The following is an 18,371-nucleotide window of genomic DNA, read 5'->3' on the forward strand; positions in this document are numbered from 1 at the left end:
GGGCAGCAAAGTCTTTTACTCGTTTTCCATGTATTGCAAGCAAATTATCAAAACGACACAACAAAAGAAGTTCTCGCTCTCGTCCTAAGATAGCAGGCACATTATTAAGATTGTTTTCCCGATTACAAAACAAACGGTAAAAGACCAGCCTTGATAACTTTTTAACATGAGAATATTTGATTGTAAACTAACTATCATCATACTGCAAACATCCAGCTCCAGTGGCCTAATGGTTAAGGCACTGGCCTCCTAAGCCAGGGATTGTGGGTTCGAGTCCCATCTGGGGTGTATGCTTTCCTTCTCTATACCAGGTATCCATCAATGAGTTTTAGTTCAAGATAAAATGTGATTGATTGGCTTCTCTAATGGTTCTCTTCCTTGTGAATTCAATCTTGCAAAATCTGGTACCATGCTTATCATGGAAACAATCCAACTGTAGCCATTCAATGCCTTCTGGCTGCTGTTGGAATGAGACAACAAAGGAAAGCCTCGCTCTTGACGAAAGCAAGCAAGCACACGATTAAGATTGTTTTCCGCACCTAAAGGTAAACAGCAAAAGACCATCCTTGATTACTCAATTACAATAGAAATTTTGCTTTTTAAAAAAACATATCATCACGTTTCCCCACCGGTGGCTATCCCCAGTGGACTCCTAAGCCAGGGATAGTGGGTTCCAGTCCCATCTGGGATGCTTGCTTTTCTTCCCTCTTTAAGGTAAACAAGGGTGTGTTTTAGTTTCGTTAAATGTGTTCCACTGTCTTCTCTAATAATTCATGTCCAAGTTGCTTGTAAAGTGGATCTCGCAAAAACCAGATCTGATACTTATCATAGAAAGCACGCTTTTTAAAAAAACATATCATCACGTTTCCCCACAGGTGGCTAGCCTCAGTGGACTCCTAAGCCAGGGATAGTGGGTTCCAGTCCCATCTGGGGTGCTTGCTTTTCTTCCCTCTTTAAGGTAACAAAGGGTGTGTTTTAGTTTCGTTAAATGTGTTCCACTGTCTTCTCTAATAATTCATGTCCAAGTTGCTTGTAAAGTCGATCTCGCAAAAGCCAGATCTGATACTGATCATAGAAAGCACCCTTGTAAAGCAGGCTTGTGAAGCACATGCAAAGCTCCAGTGGCGCAATCGGTCAGCGCGCGGTACTTATAAAGCAGTAACTGTTGAGCAATGCCGAAGTTGTGAGTTCGAGCCTCACCTGGAGCATTCTTTTCTAACCTTTATTGTTATATAAAAACTGCAGTAGGGCAGCAAAGTCTTTTACCCGTTTTCCATGTATTGCAAGCAAATTATCAAAACGACACAACAAAAGAAGTTCTCGCTCTCGTCCTAAGAAAGCTGGCAAGTTATTAAGATTGTTTTCCCGATTGGAAAACAAATGGTAAAAGACCAGCCTTGATAACTTTTTAACATGAGAATATTTGATTGTAAACTAACTATCATCATACTGCAAACATCCAGACCCAGTGGCCTAATGGATAAGGCACTGGCCTCCTAAGCCAGGGATTGTGGGTTCGAGTCCCATCTGGGGTGTATGCTTTCCTTCTCTATACCAGGTATCCATCAATGAGTTTTAGTTCAAGATAAAATGTGATTGATTGGCTTCTCTAATGATTCTCTTCCTTGTGAATTCAATCTTGCAAAATCTGGTACCATGCTTATCATGGAAACAATCCATCTGTAGCCATTCAATGCCTTCTGGCTGCTGTTGGAATGAGACAACAAAGGAAAACCTCGCTCTTGACGAAAGCAAGCAAGCACACGATTCAGATTGTTTTCCGCATCTAAAGGTAAACAGCAAAAGACCATCCTTGATTACTCAATCACAATAGAAATTTAGCTTTTTAAAAAAACATATCATCATGTTTCCCCACAGGTGGCTAGCCCCAGTGGACTCCTAAGCCAGGGATAGTGGGTTCCAGTCCCATCTGGGGTGCTTGCTTTTCTTCCCTCTTTAAGGTAACCAAGGGTGTGTTTTAGTTCTGTTAAATGTGTTCCACTGTCTTCTCTAATAATTCATGTCCAAGTTGCTTGTAAAGTCGATCTCGCAAAAGCCAAATCTGATACTGATCATAGAAAGCACGCTTTTCTAAAAAAACCTATCATCACGTTTCCCCACAGTTGGCTAGCCCCAGTGGACTCCTAAGCCAGAGATAGTGGGTTCCAGTCCCATCTTGGATGCTTGCTTTTCTTCCCTCTTTAAGGTAACCAAGGGTGTGTTTTAGTTTCGTTAAATGTGTTCCACTGTCTTCTCTAATAATTAATGTCCAAGTTGCTTGTAAAGTCGATCTCGCAAAAACCAGATCTGATACTGATCATAGAAAGCACGCTTTTTAAAATAACATATCATCACGTTTCCCCACAGGTGGCTATCCCCAGTGGACTCCTAAGCCAGGGATAGTGGGTTCCAGTCCCATCTGGGGTGCTTGCTTTTCTTCCCTCTTTAAGGTAACAAAGGGTGTGTTTTAGTTTCATTAAATGTGTTCCACTGTCTTCTCTAATAATTCATGTCCAAGTTGCTTGTAAAGTCGATCTCGCAAAAGCCAGATCTGATACTGATCATAGAAAGCACCCCTGTAAAGCAGGCTTGTGAAGCACATGCAAAGCTCCAGTGGCGCAATCGGTCAGCGCGCGGTACTTATAAAGCAGTAACTGTTGAGCAATGCCGAGGTTGTGAGTTCGAGCCTCACCTGGAGCATTCTTTTCTAACCTTTATTGTTATATAAAAACTGCAGTAGGGCAGCAAAGTCTTTTACCCGTTTTCCATGTATTGCAAGCAAATTATCAAAACGACACAACAAAAGAAGTTCTCGCTCTCGTCCTAAGAAAGCAGGCACGTTATTAAGATTGTTTTCCCGATTGGAAAACAAACGCTAAAAGACCAGCCTTGATAACTTTTTAACATGAGAATATTTGATTGTAAACTAACTATCATCATACTGCAAACATCCAGCCCCAGTGGCCTAATGGATAAGGCACTGGCCTCCTAAGCCAGGGATTGTGGGTTCGAGTCCCATCTGGGGTGTATGCTCTCCTTCTCTATACCAGGTATCCATCAATGAGTTTTAGTTCAAGATAAAATGTGATTGATTGGCTTCTCTAATGATTCTCTTCCTTGTGAATTCAATCTTGCAAAATCTGGTACCATGCTTATCATGGAAACAATCCATCTGTAGCCATTCAATGCCCTCTGGCTGCTGTTGGAATGAGACAACATAGGAAAGCCTCGCTCTTGACGAAAGCAAGCAAGCACACGATTAAGATTGTTTTCCGCATCTAAAGGTAAACAGCAAAAGACCATCCTTGATTACTCAATCACAATAGAAATTTTGCTTTTTAAAAAAAACATATCATCATGTTTCCCCACAGGTGGCTAGCCCCAGTGGACTCCTAAGCCAGGTATAGTGGGTTCCAGTCCCATCTGGGGTGCTTGCTTTTCTTCCCTCTTTAAGGAAACCAAGGGTGTGTTTTAGTTCTGTTAAATGTGTTCCACTGTCTTCTCTAATAATTCATGTCCAAGTTGCTTGTAAAGTCGATCTCGCAAAAGCCAGATCTGATACTGATCATAGAAAGCACGCTTTTTAAAAAAAACATATCATCACGTTTCCCCACAGTTGGCTAGCCCCAGTGGACTCCTAAGCCAGAGATAGTGGGTTCCAGTCCCATCTGGGGTGCTTGCTTTTCTTCCCTCTTTAAGGTCACCTTGGGTTTGTTTTAGTTCTGTTAAATGTGTTCCACTGTCTTCTCTAATAATTCATGTCCAAGTTGCTTGTAAAGTCGATCTCGCAAAAGCCAGATCTGATACTGATCACAGACAGCACGCTTTTAAAAAAAAACATATCATCACGTTTCCCCACAGTTGGCTAGCCCCAGTGGACTCCTAAGCCAGAGATAGTGGGTTCCAGTCCCATCTGGGATGCTTGCTTTTCTTCCCTCTTTAAGGTAACCAAGGGTGTGTTTTAGTTTCGTTAAATGTGTTCCACTGTCTTCTCTAATAATTCATGTCCAAGTTGCTTGTAAAGTCGATCTCGCAAAAACCAGATTTGATACTGATCATAGAAAGCACGATTTTTAAAATAACATATCATCACGTTTCCCCACAGGTGGCTAGCCCCAGTGGACTCCTAAGCCAGGGATAGTGGGTTCCAGTCCCATCTGGGGTGCTTGCTTTTCTTCCCTCTTTAAGGTAACAAAGGGTGTGTTTTAGTTTCATTAAATGTGTTCCACTGTCTTCTCTAATAATTCATGTCCAAGTTGCTTGTAAAGTCGATCTCGCAAAAGCCAGATCTGATACTGATCATAGAAAGCACCCTTGTAAAGCAGGCTTATGTAGCACATGCAAAGCTCCAGTGGCGCAATCGGTCAGTGCGCGCGGTACTTATAAAGCAGTAACTGTTGAGCAATGCCGAGGTTGTGAGTTCGAGCCTCACCTGGAGAATTCTTTTCTAACCTTTATTGTTATATAAAAACTGCAGTAGGGCAGCAAAGTCTTTTACCCGTTTTCCATGTATTGCAAGCAAATTATCAAAACGACACAACAAAAGAAGTTCTCGCTCTCGTCCTAAGAAAGCAGGCACGTTATTAAGATTGTTTTCCCGATTGGAAAACAAACGGTAAAAGACCATCCTTGATAACTTTTTAACATGAGAATATTTGATTGTAAACTAACTATCATCATACTGCACACATCCAGCCCCAGTGGCCTAATGGATAAGGCACTGGCCTCCTAAGCCAGGGTTTGTGGGTTTGAGTCCCATCTGGGGTGTATGCTTTCCTTCTCTATACCAGGTATCCATCAATGAGTTTTAGTTCAAGATAAAATGTGATTGATTGGCTTTTCTAATGATTCTCTTCCTTGTGAATTCAATCTTGCTAAATCTGGTACCATGCTTATCATGGAAACAATCCATCTGTAGCCATTCAATGCCTTCTGGCTGCTGTTGGAATGAGACAACAAAGGAAAGCCTCGCTCTTGACGAAAGCAAGCAAGCACACGATTAAGATTGTTTTCCGCATCTAAAGGTAAACTGCAAAAGACCATCCTTGATTACTCAATCACAATAGAAATTTTACTTTTTTTAAAAACATATCATCATGTTTCCCCACAGGTGGCTAGCCCCAGTGGACTCCTAAGCCAGGGATAGTGGGTTCCAGTCCCATCTGGGGTGCTTGCTTTTCTTCCCTCTTTAAGGTAACCAAGGGTGTGTTTTAGTTTCGTTAAATGTGTTCCACTGTCTTCTCTAATAATTCATGTCCAAGTTGCTTGTAAAGTCGATCTCGCAAAAGCCAGATCTGATACTGATCACAGAAAGCATGCTTTTTAAAAAAAACATATCATCACGTTTCCCCACAGGTGGCTAGCCCCAGTGGACTCCTAAGCCAGAGATAGTGGGTTCCAGTCCCATCTGGGATGCTTGCTTTTCTTCCCTCTTTAAGGTAACCAAGGGTGTGTTTTAGTTTCGTTAAATGTGTTCCACTGTCTTCTCTAATAATTCATGTCCAAGTTGCTTGTAAAGTCGATCTCGCAAAAACCAGATCTGATCATAGAAAGCACGCTTTTTAAAATAACATATCATCATGTTTCCCCACAGGTGGCTAGCCCCAGTGGACTCCTAAGCCAGGGATAGTGGGTTCCAGTCCCATCTGGGGTGCTTGCTTTTCTTCCCTCTTTAAGGTAACAAAGGGTGTGTTTTAGTTTCATTAAATGTGTTCCACTGTCTTCTCTAATAATTCATGTCCAAGTTGCTTGTAAAGTCGATCTCGCAAAAGCCAGATCTGATACTGATCATAGAAAGCACCCTTGTAAAGCAGGCTTATGTAGCACATGCAAAGCTCCAGTGGCGCAATCGGTCAGTGCGCGCGGTACTTATAAAGCAGTAACTGTTGAGCAATGCCAAGGTTGTGAGTTCGAGCCTCACCTGGAGAATTCTTTTCTAACCTTTATTGTTATATAAAAACTGCAGTAGGGCAGCAAAGTCTTTTACCCGTTTTCCATGTATTGCAAGCAAATTATCAAAACGACACAACAAAAGAAGTTCTCGCTCTCGTCCTAAGAAAGCAGGCACGTTATTAAGATTGTTTTCCCGATTGGAAAACAAACGGTAAAAGACCAGCCTTGATAACTTTTTAACATGAGAATATTTGATTGTAAACTAACTATCATCATACTGCAAACATCCAGCCCCAGTGGCCTAATGGATAAGGCACTGGCCTCCTAAGCCAGGGTTTGTGGGTTTGAGTCCCATCTGGGGTGTATGCTTTCCTTCTCTATACCAGGTATCCATCAATGATTTTTAGTTCAAGATAAAATGTGATTGATTGGCTTCTCTAATGATTCTCTTCCTTGTGAATTCAATCTTGCAAAATCTGGTACCATGCTTATCATGGAAACAATCCATCTGTAGCCATTCAATGCCTTCTGGCTGCTGTTGGAATGAGACAACAAAGGAAAGCCTCGCTCTTGACGAAAGCAAGCAAGCACACGATTAAGATTGTTTTCCGCATCTAAAGGTAAACTGCAAAAGACCATCCTTGATTACTCAATCACAATAGAAATTTTACTTTTTTTAAAAACATATCATCATGTTTCCCCACAGGTGGCTAGCCCCAGTGGACTCCTAAGCCAGGGATAGTGGGTTCCAGTCCCATCTGGGGTGCTTGCTTTTCTTCCCTCTTTAAGGTAACAAAGGGTGTGTTTTAGTTTCATTAAATGTGTTCCACTGTCTTCTCTAATAATTCATGTCCAAGTTGCTTGTAAAGTCGATCTCGCAAAAGCCAGATCTGATACTGATCATAGAAAGCACCCTTGTAAAGCAGGCTTGTAAAGCACATGCAAAGCTCCAGTGGTGCAATCGGTCAGCGCGCGGTACTTATAAAGCAGTAACTGTTGAGCAATGCCGAGGTTGTGAGTTCGAGCCTCACCCGAAGCATTCTTTTCTAACCTTTATTGTTATATAAAAACTGCAGTAGGGCAGCAAAGTCTTTTACCCGTTTTCCATGTATTGCAAGCAAATTATCAAAACGACACAACAAAAGAAGTTCTCGCTCTCGTCCTAAGAAAGCAGGCACGTTATTAAGATTGTTTTCCCGATTGGAAAACAAACGGTAAAAGACCAGCCTTGATAAATTTTTAACATGAGAATATTTGATTGTAAACTAACTATCATCATACTGCAAACATCCAGCCCCAGTGGCCTAATGGATAAGGCACTGGCCTCCTAAGCCAGGGTTTGTGGGTTTGAGTCCCATCTGGGGTGTATGCTTTCCTTCTCTATACCAGGTATCCATCAATGATTTTTAGTTCAAGATAAAATGTGATTGATTGGCTTCTCTAATGATTCTCTTCCTTGTGAATTCAATCTTGCAAAATCTGGTACCATGCTTATCATGGAAACAATCCATCTGTAGCCATTCAATGCCTTCTGGCTGCTGTTGGAATGAGACAACAAAGGAAAGCCTCGCTCTTGACGAAAGCAAGCAAGCACACGATTAAGATTGTTTTCCGCATCTAAAGGTAAACTGCAAAAGACCATCCTTGATTACTCAATCACAATAGAAATTTTACTTTTTTTAAAAACATATCATCATGTTTCCCCACAGGTGGCTAGCCCCAGTGGACTCCTAAGCCAGGGATAGTGGGTTCCAGTCCCATCTGGGGTGCTTGCTTTTCTTCCCTCTTTAAGGTAACCAAGGGTGTGTTTTAGTTTCGTTAAATGTGTTCCACTGTCTTCTCTAATAATTCATGTCCAAGTTGCTTGTAAAGTCGATCTCGCAAAAACCAGATCTGATACTGATCATAGAAAGCACGCTTTTTAAAATAACATATCATCACGTTTCCCCACAGGTGGCTAGCCCCAGTGGACTCCTAAGCCAGGGATAGTGGGTTCCAGTCCCATCTGGGGTGCTTGCTTTTCTTCCCTCTTTAAGGTAACAAAGGGTGTGTTTTAGTTTCGTTAAATGTGTTCCACTGTCTTCTCTAATAATTCATGTCCAAGTTGCTTGTAAAGTCGATCTCGCAAAATCCAGATCTGATACTGATCATAGAAAGCAGCCTTGTAAAGCAGGCTTGTAAAGCACATGCAAAGCTCCAGTGGTGCAATCGGTCAGCGCGCGGTACTTATAAAGCAGTAACTGTTGAGCAATGCCAAGGTTGTGAGTTCGAGACTCACCTGGAGCATTCTTTTCTAACCTTTATTGTTATATAAAAACTGCAGTAGGGCAGCAAAGTCTTTTACCCGTTTTCCATGTATTGCAAGCAAATTATCAAAACGACACAACAAAAGAAGTTCTCGCTCTCGTCCTAAGAAAGCAGGCACGTTATTAAGATTGTTTTCCCGATTGGAAAACAAACGGTAAAAGACCAGCCTTGATAAATTTTTAACATGAGAATATTTGATTGTAAACTAACTATCATCATACTGCAAACTAACTATCATCATACTGCAAACATCCAGCCCCAGTGGCCTAATGGATAAGGCACTGGCCTCCTAAGCCAGGGATTGTGGGTTCGAGTCCCATCTGGGGTGTATGCTTTCCTTCTCTATAACAGGTATCCATCAATGAGTTTTAGTTCAAGAAAAATGTGATTGATTGACTTCTCTAATGATTCTCTTCCTTGTGAAGTCAATCTTGCAAAATCTGGTACCATGCTTATCATGGAAACAATCCATCTGTAGCCATTCAATGCCTTCTGGCTGCTGTTGGAATGAGACAACAAAGGAAAGCCTCGCTCTTGACGAAAGCAAGCAAGCACACGATTAAGATTGTTTTCCGCATCTAAAGGTAAACAGCAAAAGACCATCCTTGATTACTCAATCACAATAGAAATTTTGCTTTTTAAAAAAACATATCATCACGTTTCCCCACTGGTGGCTATCCCCAGTGGACTCCTAAGCCAGGGATAGTGGGTTCCAGTCCCATCTGGGATGCTTGCTTTTCTTCCCTCTTTAAGGTAACAAAGGGTGTGTTTTAGTTTCGTTAAATGTGTTCCACTGTCTTCTCTAATAATTCATGTCCAAGTTGCTTGTAAAGTCGATCTCGCAAAAGCCAGATCTGATACTGATCATAGAAAGCACCCTTGTAAAGCAGGCTTATGTAGCACATGCAAAGCTCCAGTGGCGCAATCGGTCAGTGCGCGCGGTACTTATAAAGCAGTAACTGTTGAGCAATGCCGAGGTTGTGAGTTCGAGCCTCACCTGGAGAATTCTTTTCTAACCTTTATTGTTATATAAAAACTGCAGTAGGGCAGCAAAGTCTTTTACCCGTTTTCCATGTATTGCAAGCAAATTATCAAAACGACACAACAAAAGAAGTTCTCGCTCTCGTCCTAAGAAAGCAGGCACGTTATTAAGATTGTTTTCCCGATTGGAAAACAAACGGTAAAAGACCATCCTTGATAACTTTTTAACATGAGAATATTTGATTGTAAACTAACTATCATCATACTGCACACATCCAGCCCCAGTGGCCTAATGGATAAGGCACTGGCCTCCTAAGCCAGGGTTTGTGGGTTTGAGTCCCATCTGGGGTGTATGCTTTCCTTCTCTATACCAGGTATCCATCAATGAGTTTTAGTTCAAGATAAAATGTGATTGATTGGCTTTTCTAATGATTCTCTTCCTTGTGAATTCAATCTTGCTAAATCTGGTACCATGCTTATCATGGAAACAATCCATCTGTAGCCATTCAATGCCTTCTGGCTGCTGTTGGAATGAGACAACAAAGGAAAGCCTCGCTCTTGACGAAAGCAAGCAAGCACACGATTAAGATTGTTTTCCGCATCTAAAGGTAAACTGCAAAAGACCATCCTTGATTACTCAATCACAATAGAAATTTTACTTTTTTTAAAAACATATCATCATGTTTCCCCACAGGTGGCTAGCCCCAGTGGACTCCTAAGCCAGGAATAGTGGGTTCCAGTCCCATCTGGGGTGCTTGCTTTTCTTCCCTCTTTAAGGTAACCAAGGGTGTGTTTTAGTTTCGTTAAATGTGTTCCACTGTCTTCTCTAATAATTCATGTCCAAGTTGCTTGTAAAGTCGATCTCGCAAAAACCAGATCTGATACTGATCATAGAAAGCACGCTTTTTAAAATAACATATCATCACGTTTCCCCACAGGTGGCTAGCCCCACTGGACTCCTAAGCCAGGGATAGTGGGTTCCAGTCCCATCTGGGGTGCTTGCTTTTCTTCCCTCTTTAAGGTAACAAAGGGTGTGTTTTAGTTTCGTTAAATGTGTTCCACTGTCTTCTCTAATAATTCATGTCCAAGTTGCTTGTAAAGTCGATCTCGCAAAAGCCAGATCTGATACTGATCATAGAAAGCAGCCTTGTAAAGCAGGCTTGTGAAGCACATGCAAAGCTCCAGTGGTGCAATCGGTCAGCGCACGGTACTTATAAAGCAGTAACTGTTGAGCAATGCCAAGGTTGTGAGTTCGAGCCTCACCTGGAGCATTCTTTTCTAACCTTTATTGTTATATAAAAACTGCAGTAGGGCAGCAAAGTCTTTTACCCATTTTCCATGTATTGCAAGCAAATTATCAAAACGACACAACAAAAGAAGTTCTCGCTCTCGTCCTAAGAAAGCAGGCACGTTATTAAGATTGTTTTCCCGATTGGAAAACAAACGGTAAAAGACCAGCCTTGATAAATTTTTAACATGAGAATATTTGATTGTAAACTAACTATCATCATACTGCAAACATCCAGCCCCAGTGGCCTAATGGATAAGGCACTGGCCTCCTAAGCCAGGGATTGTGGGTTCGAGTCCCATCTGGGGTGTATGCTTTCCTTCTCTATAACAGGTATCCATCAATGAGTTTTAGTTCAAGAAAAATGTGATTGATTGACTTCTTCAATGATTCTCTTCCTTGTGAAGTCAATCTTGCAAAATCTGGTACCATGCTTATCATGGAAACAATCCATCTGTAGCCATTCAATGCCTTCTGGCTGCTGTTGGAATGAGACAACAAAGGAAAGCCTCGCTCTTGACGAAAGCAAGCAAGCACACGATTCAGATTGTTTTCCGCATCTAAAGGTAAACAGCAAAAGACCATCCTTGATTACTCAATCACAATAGAAATTTAGCTTTTTAAAAAAACATATCATCATGTTTCCCCACAGGTGGCTAGCCCCAGTGGACTCCTAAGCCAGAGATAGTGGGTTCCGGTCCCATCTGGGGCGCTTGCTTTTCTTTCCTCTTTAAGGTAACCAAGGGTGTGTTTTAGTTCTGTTAAATGTGTTCCACTGTCTTCTCTAATAATTCATGTCCAAGTTGCTTGTAAAGTCGATCTCGCAAAAGCCAGATCTGATACTGATCATAGAAAGCACGCTTTTTTAAAAAAAACATATCATCACGTTTCCCCACAGTTGGCTAGCCCCAGTGGACTCCTAAGCCAGAGATAGTGGGTTCCAGTCCCATCTGGGATGCTTGCTTTTCTTCCCTCTTTAAGGTAACCAAGGGTGTGTTTTAGTTTCGTTAAATGTGTTCCACTGTCTTCTCTAATAATTCATGTCCAAGTTGCTTGTAAAGTCGATCTCGCAAAAACCAGATCTGATACTGATCATAGAAAGCACGCTTTTTAAAATAACATATCATCACGTTTCCCCACAGGTGGCTAGCCCCAGTGGACTCCTAAGCCAGGGATAGTGGGTTCCAGTCCCATCTGGGGTGCTTGCTTTTCTTCCCTCTTTAAGGTAACAAAGGGTGTGTTTTAGTTTCATTAAATGTGTTCCACTGTCTTCTCTAATAATTCATGTCCAAGTTGCTTGTAAAGTCGATCTCGCAAAAGCCAGATCTGATACTGATCATAGAAAGCACCCCTGTAAAGCAGGCTTGTGAAGCACATGCAAAGCTCCAGTGGCGCAATCGGTCAGCGCGCGGTACTTATAAAGCAGTAACTGTTGAGCAATGCCGAGGTTGTGACTTCGAGCCTCACCGGGAGCATTCTTTTCTAACCTTTATTGTTATAAAAAAACTGCAGTAGGGCAGCAAAGTCTTTTACCCGTTTTCCATGTATTGCAAGCAAATTATCAAAACGACACAACAAAAGAAGTTCTCGCTCTCGTCCTAAGAAAGCAGGCACGTTATTAAGATTGTTTTCCCGATTGGAAAACAAACGGTAAAAGACCAGCCTTGATAACTTTTTAACATGAGAATATTTGATTGTAAACTAACTATCATCATACTGCAAACATCCAGCCCCAGTGGCCTAATGGATAAGGCACTGGCCTCCTAAGCCAGGGATTGTGGGTTCGAGTCCCATCTGGGGTGTATGCTCTCCTTCTCTATACCAGGTATCCATCAATGAGTTTTAGTTCAATATAAAATGTGATTGATTGGCTTCTCTAATGATTCTCTTCCTTGTGAATTCAATCTTGCAAAATCTGGTACCATGCTTATCATGGAAACAATCCATCTGTAGCCATTCAATGCCTTCTGGCTGCTGTTGGAATGAGACAACATAGGAAAGCCTCGCTCTTGACGAAAGCAAGCAAGCACACGATTAAGATTGTTTTCCGCATCTAAAGGTAAACTGCAAAAGACCATCCTTGATTACTCAATCACAATAGAAATTTTACTTTTTTTAAAAACATATCATCATGTTTCCCCACAGGTGGCTAGCCCCAGTGGACTCCTAAGCCAGGGATAGTGGGTTCCAGTCCCATCTGGGGTGCTTGCTTTTCTTCCCTCTTTAAGGTAACCAAGGGTGTGTTTTAGTTTCGTTAAATGTGTTCCACTGTCTTCTCTAATAATTCATGTCCAAGTTGCTTGTAAAGTCGATCTCGCAAAAACCAGATCTGATACTGATCATAGAAAGCACGCTTTTTAAAATAACATATCATCACGTTTCCCCACAGGTGGCTAGCCCCAGTGGACTCCTAAGCCAGGGATAGTGGGTTCCAGTCCCATCTGGGGTGCTTGCTTTTCTTCCCTCTTTAAGGTAACAAAGGGTGTGTTTTAGTTTCGTTAAATGTGTTCCACTGTCTTCTCTAATAATTCATGTCCAAGTTGCTTGTAAAGTCGATCTCGCAAAAGCCAGATCTGATACTGATCATAGAAAGCAGCCTTGTAAAGCAGGCTTGTAAAGCACATGCAAAGCTCCAGTGGTGCAATCGGTCAGCGCGCGGTACTTATAAAGCAGTAACTGTTGAGCAATGCCAAGGTTGTGAGTTCGAGACTCACCTGGAGCATTCTTTTCTAACCTTTATTGTTATATAAAAACTGCAGTAGGGCAGCAAAGTCTTTTACCCGTTTTCCATGTATTGCAAGCAAATTATCAAAACGACACAACAAAAGAAGTTCTCGCTCTCGTCCTAAGAAAGCAGGCACGTTATTAAGATTGTTTTCCCGATTGGAAAACAAACGGTAAAAGACCAGCCTTGATAAATTTTTAACATGAGAATATTTGATTGTAAACTAACTATCATCATACTGCAAACTAACTATCATCATACTGCAAACATCCAGCCCCAGTGGCCTAATGGATAAGGCACTGGCCTCCTAAGCCAGGGATTGTGGGTTCGAGTCCCATCTGGGGTGTATGCTTTCCTTCTCTATAACAGGTATCCATCAATGAGTTTTAGTTCAAGAAAAATGTGATTGATTGACTTCTCTAATGATTCTCTTCCTTGTGAAGTTAATCTTGCAAAATCTGGTACCATGCTTATCATGGAAACAATCCATCTGTAGCCATTCAATGCCTTCTGGCTGCTGTTGGAATGAGACAACAAAGGAAAGCCTCGCTCTTGACGAAAGCAAGCAAGCACACGATTAAGATTGTTTTCCGCATCTAAAGGTAAACAGCAAAAGACCATCCTTGATTACTCAATCACAATAGAAATTTTGCTTTTTAAAAAAACATATCATCACGTTTCCCCACTGGTGGCTATCCCCAGTGGACTCCTAAGCCAGGGATAGTGGGTTCCAGTCCCATCTGGGATGCTTGCTTTTCTTCCCTCTTTAAGGTAAACAAGGGTGTGTTTTAGTTTCGTTAAATGTGTTCCACTGTCTTCTCTAATAATTCATGTCCAAGTTGCTTGTAAAGTGGATCTCGCAAAAACCAGATCTGATACTGATCATAGAAAGCACGCTTTCTAAAAAAACATATCATCACGTTTCCCCACAGGTGGCTAGCCTCAGTGGACTCCTAAGCCAGGGATAGTGGGTTCCAGTCCCATCTGGGGTGCTTGCTTTTCTTCCCTCTTTAAGGTAACAAAGGGTGTGTTTTAGTTTCGTTAAATGTGTTCCACTGTCTTCTCTAATAATTCATGTCCAAGTTGCTTGTAAAGTCGATCTCGCAAAAGCCAGATCTGATACTGATCATAGAAAGCAGCCTTGTAAAGCAGGCTTGTAAAGCACATGCAAAGCTCCAGTGGTGCAATCGGTCAGCGCGCGGTACTTATAAAGCAGTAACTGTTGAGCAATGCCAAGGTTGTGAGTTCGAGACTCACCTGGAGCATTCTTTTCTAACCTTTATTGTTATATAAAAACTGCAGTAGGGCAGCAAAGTCTTTTACCCGTTTTCCATGTATTGCAAGCAAATTATCAAAACGACACAACAAAAGAAGTTCTCGCTCTCGTCCTAAGAAAGCAGGCACGTTATTAAGATTGTTTTCCCGATTGGAAAACAAACGGTAAAAGACCAGCCTTGATAAATTTTTAACATGAGAATATTTGATTGTAAACTAACTATCATCATACTGCAAACTAACTATCATCATACTGCAAACATCCAGCCCCAGTGGCCTAATGGATAAGGCACTGGCCTCCTAAGCCAGGGATTGTGGGTTCGAGTCCCATCTGGGGTGTATGCTTTCCTTCTCTATAACAGGTATCCATCAATGAGTTTTAGTTCAAGAAAAATGTGATTGATTGACTTCTCTAATGATTCTCTTCCTTGTGAAGTCAATCTTGCAAAATCTGGTACCATGCTTATCATGGAAACAATCCATCTGTAGCCATTCAATGCCTTCTGGCTGCTGTTGGAATGAGACAACAAAGGAAAGCCTCGCTCTTGACGAAAGCAAGCAAGCACACGATTAAGATTGTTTTCCGCATCTAAAGGTAAACAGCAAAAGACCATCCTTGATTACTCAATCACAATAGAAATTTTGCTTTTTAAAAAAACATATCATCACGTTTCCCCACTGGTGGCTATCCCCAGTGGACTCCTAAGCCAGGGATAGTGGGTTCCAGTCCCATCTGGGATGCTTGCTTTTCTTCCCTCTTTAAGGTAAACAAGGGTGTGTTTTAGTTTCGTTAAATGTGTTCCACTGTCTTCTCTAATAATTCATGTCCAAGTTGCTTGTAAAGTGGATCTCGCAAAAACCAGATCTGATACTGATCATAGAAAGCACGCTTTCTAAAAAAACATATCATCACGTTTCCCCACAGGTGGCTAGCCTCAGTGGACTCCTAAGCCAGGGATAGTGGGTTCCAGTCCCATTTGGGGTGCTTGCTTTTCTTCCCTCTTTAAGGTAACAAAGGGTGTGTTTTAGTTTCGTTAAATGTGTTCCACTGTCTTCTCTAATAATTCATGTCCAAGTTGCTTGTAAAGTCGATCTCGCAAAAGCCAGATCTGATACTGATCATAGAAAGCACCCTTGTAAAGCAGGCTTGTGAAGCACATGCAAAGTTCCAGTGGCGCAATCGGTCAGCGCCCGGTACTTATAAAGCAGTAACTGTTGAGCAATGCCGAGGTTGTGAGTTCGAGCCTCACCTGGAGCATTCTTTTCTAACCTTTATTGTTATATAAAAACTGCAGTAGGGCAGCAAAGTCTTTTACCCGTTTTCCATGTATTGCAAACAAATTATCAAAACGACACAACAAAAGAAGTTCTCGCTCTCGTCCTAAGAAAGCAGGCACGTTATTAAGATTGTTTTCCCGATTGGAAAACAAACGCTAAAAGACCAGCCTTGATAGCTTTTTAACATGAGAATATTTGATTGTAAACTAACTATCATCATACTGCAAACATCCAGCCCCAGTGGCCTAATGGATAAGGCACTGGCCTCCTAAGCCAGGGATTGTGGGTTCGAGTCCCATCTGGGGTGTATGCTCTCCTTCTCTATACCAGGTATCCATCAATGAGTTTTAGTTCAAGATAAAATGTGATTGATTGGCTTCTCTAATGATTCTCTTCCTTGTGAATTCAATCTTGCAAAATCTGGTACCATGCTTATCATGGAAACAATCCATCTGTAGCCATTCAATGCCTTCTGGCTGCTGTTGGAATGAGACAACAAAGGAAAGCCTCGCTCTTGACGAAAGCAAGCAAGCACACGATTAAGATTGTTTTCCGCATCTAAAGGTAAACAGCAAAAGACCATCCTTGATTACTCAATCACAATATAAATTTTGCTTTTTAAAAAAACATATCATCATGTTTCCCCACAGGTGGCTAGCCCCAGTGGACTCCTAAGCCAGGGATAGTGGGTTCCAGTCCCATCTGGGATGCTTGCTTTTCTTCCTTCTTTAAGGTAACCAAGGGTGTGTTTTAGTTTCGTTAAATGTGTTCCACTGTCTTCTCTAATAATTCATGTCCAAGTTGCTTGTAAAGTCGATCTCGCAAAAACCAGATCTGATACTGATCATAGAAAGCACGCTTTTTAAAATAACATATCATCACGTTTCCCCACAGGTGGCTAGCCCCAGTGGACTCCTAAGCCAGGATAGTGGGTTCCAGTCCCATCTGGGGTGCTTGCTTTTCTTCCCTCTTTAAGGTAACAAAGGGTGTGTTTTAGTTTCATTAAATGTGTTCCACTGTCTTCTCTAATAATTCATGTCCAAGTTGCTTGTAAAGTCAATCTCGCAAAAGCCAGATCTGAAACTGATCTTGTAAAGCAGGCTTGTAAAGCAGGCTTGTGAAGCAGGCTTGTGAAGCAGGCTTGTGAAACAGGCTTGTGAAACACATGCAAAGGTCCAGTGGCGCAATCGGTCAGCGCGCGGTACTTATAAAGCAGTAACTGTTGAGCAATGCCGAGGTTGTGAGTTCGAGCCTCACCTGGAGCATTCTTTTCTAACCTTTATTGTTATATAAAAACTGCAGTAGGGCAGCAAAGTCTTTTACCCGTTTTCCATGTATTGCAAGCAAATTATCAAAACGACACAACAAAAGAAGTTCTAGATCTCATCATAAGAAAGCAGGCACGTTATTAAGATTGTTTTCCCGATTGGAAAACAAACGGTAAAAGACCAGCCTTGATAACTTTTTAACATGATTTTATTTCATTGTAAACTAACTATCATCATACTGCAAATATCCAGCCCCAGTGGCCTAATGGATAAGGCATTGGCCTCCTAAGCCAGGGATTGTGGGTTCGAGTCCCATCTGGGGTGTATGCTTTCCTTCTCTATACCAGGTATCCATCAATGAGTTTTAGTTCAAGATAAAATGTGGTTGATTGGCTTCTCTAATGGTTCTCTTCCTTGTGAATTCAATCTTGCAAAATCTGGTACCATGCTTATCATGGAAACAATCCATCTGTAGCCATTCAATGCCTTCTGGCTGCTGTTGGAATGAGACAACAAAGGAAAGCCTCGCTCTTGACGAAAGCAAGCAAGCACACGATTAAGATTGTTTTCCGCATCTAAAGGTAAACAGCAAAAGACCATCCTTGATTACTCAATCACAATAGAAAATTTGCTTTTTTTAAAAACATATCATCATGTTTCCCCACAGGTGGCTAGCCCCAGTGGACTCCTAAGCCAGAGATAGTGGGTTCCAGTCCCATCTGGGGTGCTTGCTTTTCTTCCCTCTTTAAGGTAACCAAGGGTGTGTTTTAGTTCTGTTAAATGTGTTCCACTGTCTTCTCTAATAATTCATGTCCAAGTTGCTTGTAAAGTCGATCTCGCAAAAGCCAGATCTGATACTGATCATAGAAAGCACGCTTTTTAAAAAAACATATCCTCACGTTTCCCCACCGGTGGCTATCCCCAGTGGACTCCTAAGCCAGGGATAGTGGGTTCCAGTCCCATCTGGGGTGCTTGCTTTTCTTCCCTCTTTAAGGTAACCAAGGGTGTGTTTTAGTTTCGTTAAATGTGTTCCACTGTCTTCTCTAATAATTCATGTCCAAGTTGCTTGTAAAGTCGATCTCGCAAAAACCAGATCTGATACTGATCATAGAAAGCACGCTTTTTAAAAAAACATATCATCATGTTTCCCCACAGGTGGCTAGCCTCAGTGGACTCCTAAGCCAGGGATAGTGGGTTCCAGTCCCATCTGGGATGCTTGCTTTTCTTCCCTCTTTAAGGTAAACAAGGGTGTGTTTTAGTTTCGTTAAATGTGTTCCACTGTCTTCTCTAATAATTCATGTCCAAGTTGCTTGTAAAGTGGATCTCGCAAAAACCAGATCTGATACTGATCATAGAA

The 18,371-nt window shown here is 41.7% G+C and overlaps 26 non-coding genes across 26 annotated transcripts; all 26 read left to right on the forward strand.

Moving 5' to 3' along the window:
- Window positions 1-215: 215 nt before the first annotated feature.
- On the forward strand, window positions 216-288 carry TRNAR-CCU (transfer RNA arginine (anticodon CCU)). The gene has a single exon. It is a non-coding gene; the product is annotated as a tRNA-Arg (tRNA).
- An 827-nt stretch (window positions 289-1,115) lies between these two features.
- Window positions 1,116-1,208, forward strand: TRNAI-UAU (transfer RNA isoleucine (anticodon UAU)). The gene is given in 2 exon segments: window positions 1,116-1,153; window positions 1,173-1,208. It is a non-coding gene; the product is annotated as a tRNA-Ile (tRNA).
- A 254-nt stretch (window positions 1,209-1,462) lies between these two features.
- Window positions 1,463-1,535, forward strand: TRNAR-CCU (transfer RNA arginine (anticodon CCU)). Its single transcript has one exon. It is a non-coding gene; the product is annotated as a tRNA-Arg (tRNA).
- A 1,072-nt stretch (window positions 1,536-2,607) lies between these two features.
- TRNAI-UAU (transfer RNA isoleucine (anticodon UAU)) lies at window positions 2,608-2,700 on the forward strand. Its single transcript is given in 2 exon segments — window positions 2,608-2,645; window positions 2,665-2,700. It is a non-coding gene; the product is annotated as a tRNA-Ile (tRNA).
- A 254-nt stretch (window positions 2,701-2,954) lies between these two features.
- TRNAR-CCU (transfer RNA arginine (anticodon CCU)) lies at window positions 2,955-3,027 on the forward strand. The gene has a single exon. It is a non-coding gene; the product is annotated as a tRNA-Arg (tRNA).
- Window positions 3,028-4,345: 1,318 nt separating this feature from the next.
- On the forward strand, window positions 4,346-4,440 carry TRNAI-UAU (transfer RNA isoleucine (anticodon UAU)). Its single transcript is given in 2 exon segments — window positions 4,346-4,385; window positions 4,405-4,440. It is a non-coding gene; the product is annotated as a tRNA-Ile (tRNA).
- A 254-nt stretch (window positions 4,441-4,694) lies between these two features.
- Window positions 4,695-4,767, forward strand: TRNAR-CCU (transfer RNA arginine (anticodon CCU)). Its single transcript has one exon. It is a non-coding gene; the product is annotated as a tRNA-Arg (tRNA).
- Window positions 4,768-6,182: 1,415 nt separating this feature from the next.
- Window positions 6,183-6,255, forward strand: TRNAR-CCU (transfer RNA arginine (anticodon CCU)). Its single transcript has one exon. It is a non-coding gene; the product is annotated as a tRNA-Arg (tRNA).
- A 583-nt stretch (window positions 6,256-6,838) lies between these two features.
- On the forward strand, window positions 6,839-6,931 carry TRNAI-UAU (transfer RNA isoleucine (anticodon UAU)). Its single transcript is given in 2 exon segments — window positions 6,839-6,876; window positions 6,896-6,931. It is a non-coding gene; the product is annotated as a tRNA-Ile (tRNA).
- A 254-nt stretch (window positions 6,932-7,185) lies between these two features.
- On the forward strand, window positions 7,186-7,258 carry TRNAR-CCU (transfer RNA arginine (anticodon CCU)). Its single transcript has one exon. It is a non-coding gene; the product is annotated as a tRNA-Arg (tRNA).
- Window positions 7,259-8,085: 827 nt separating this feature from the next.
- On the forward strand, window positions 8,086-8,178 carry TRNAI-UAU (transfer RNA isoleucine (anticodon UAU)). Its single transcript is given in 2 exon segments — window positions 8,086-8,123; window positions 8,143-8,178. It is a non-coding gene; the product is annotated as a tRNA-Ile (tRNA).
- Window positions 8,179-8,454: 276 nt separating this feature from the next.
- Window positions 8,455-8,527, forward strand: TRNAR-CCU (transfer RNA arginine (anticodon CCU)). The gene has a single exon. It is a non-coding gene; the product is annotated as a tRNA-Arg (tRNA).
- Window positions 8,528-9,109: 582 nt separating this feature from the next.
- On the forward strand, window positions 9,110-9,204 carry TRNAI-UAU (transfer RNA isoleucine (anticodon UAU)). The gene is given in 2 exon segments: window positions 9,110-9,149; window positions 9,169-9,204. It is a non-coding gene; the product is annotated as a tRNA-Ile (tRNA).
- A 254-nt stretch (window positions 9,205-9,458) lies between these two features.
- TRNAR-CCU (transfer RNA arginine (anticodon CCU)) lies at window positions 9,459-9,531 on the forward strand. Its single transcript has one exon. It is a non-coding gene; the product is annotated as a tRNA-Arg (tRNA).
- An 827-nt stretch (window positions 9,532-10,358) lies between these two features.
- Window positions 10,359-10,451, forward strand: TRNAI-UAU (transfer RNA isoleucine (anticodon UAU)). Its single transcript is given in 2 exon segments — window positions 10,359-10,396; window positions 10,416-10,451. It is a non-coding gene; the product is annotated as a tRNA-Ile (tRNA).
- Window positions 10,452-10,705: 254 nt separating this feature from the next.
- TRNAR-CCU (transfer RNA arginine (anticodon CCU)) lies at window positions 10,706-10,778 on the forward strand. Its single transcript has one exon. It is a non-coding gene; the product is annotated as a tRNA-Arg (tRNA).
- Window positions 10,779-11,850: 1,072 nt separating this feature from the next.
- Window positions 11,851-11,943, forward strand: TRNAI-UAU (transfer RNA isoleucine (anticodon UAU)). The gene is given in 2 exon segments: window positions 11,851-11,888; window positions 11,908-11,943. It is a non-coding gene; the product is annotated as a tRNA-Ile (tRNA).
- A 254-nt stretch (window positions 11,944-12,197) lies between these two features.
- Window positions 12,198-12,270, forward strand: TRNAR-CCU (transfer RNA arginine (anticodon CCU)). The gene has a single exon. It is a non-coding gene; the product is annotated as a tRNA-Arg (tRNA).
- An 827-nt stretch (window positions 12,271-13,097) lies between these two features.
- On the forward strand, window positions 13,098-13,190 carry TRNAI-UAU (transfer RNA isoleucine (anticodon UAU)). Its single transcript is given in 2 exon segments — window positions 13,098-13,135; window positions 13,155-13,190. It is a non-coding gene; the product is annotated as a tRNA-Ile (tRNA).
- Window positions 13,191-13,466: 276 nt separating this feature from the next.
- TRNAR-CCU (transfer RNA arginine (anticodon CCU)) lies at window positions 13,467-13,539 on the forward strand. Its single transcript has one exon. It is a non-coding gene; the product is annotated as a tRNA-Arg (tRNA).
- Window positions 13,540-14,365: 826 nt separating this feature from the next.
- TRNAI-UAU (transfer RNA isoleucine (anticodon UAU)) lies at window positions 14,366-14,458 on the forward strand. Its single transcript is given in 2 exon segments — window positions 14,366-14,403; window positions 14,423-14,458. It is a non-coding gene; the product is annotated as a tRNA-Ile (tRNA).
- Window positions 14,459-14,734: 276 nt separating this feature from the next.
- On the forward strand, window positions 14,735-14,807 carry TRNAR-CCU (transfer RNA arginine (anticodon CCU)). Its single transcript has one exon. It is a non-coding gene; the product is annotated as a tRNA-Arg (tRNA).
- Window positions 14,808-15,633: 826 nt separating this feature from the next.
- TRNAI-UAU (transfer RNA isoleucine (anticodon UAU)) lies at window positions 15,634-15,726 on the forward strand. The gene is given in 2 exon segments: window positions 15,634-15,671; window positions 15,691-15,726. It is a non-coding gene; the product is annotated as a tRNA-Ile (tRNA).
- A 254-nt stretch (window positions 15,727-15,980) lies between these two features.
- Window positions 15,981-16,053, forward strand: TRNAR-CCU (transfer RNA arginine (anticodon CCU)). Its single transcript has one exon. It is a non-coding gene; the product is annotated as a tRNA-Arg (tRNA).
- Window positions 16,054-16,918: 865 nt separating this feature from the next.
- Window positions 16,919-17,011, forward strand: TRNAI-UAU (transfer RNA isoleucine (anticodon UAU)). Its single transcript is given in 2 exon segments — window positions 16,919-16,956; window positions 16,976-17,011. It is a non-coding gene; the product is annotated as a tRNA-Ile (tRNA).
- Window positions 17,012-17,265: 254 nt separating this feature from the next.
- TRNAR-CCU (transfer RNA arginine (anticodon CCU)) lies at window positions 17,266-17,338 on the forward strand. Its single transcript has one exon. It is a non-coding gene; the product is annotated as a tRNA-Arg (tRNA).
- The last annotated feature ends 1,033 nt before the right edge of the window (window positions 17,339-18,371 follow it).

Source organism: Hyla sarda, chromosome 4, assembly GCF_029499605.1.
Source record: "Hyla sarda isolate aHylSar1 chromosome 4, aHylSar1.hap1, whole genome shotgun sequence".
Taxonomy (NCBI): Eukaryota; Metazoa; Chordata; class Amphibia; order Anura; family Hylidae; genus Hyla; species Hyla sarda.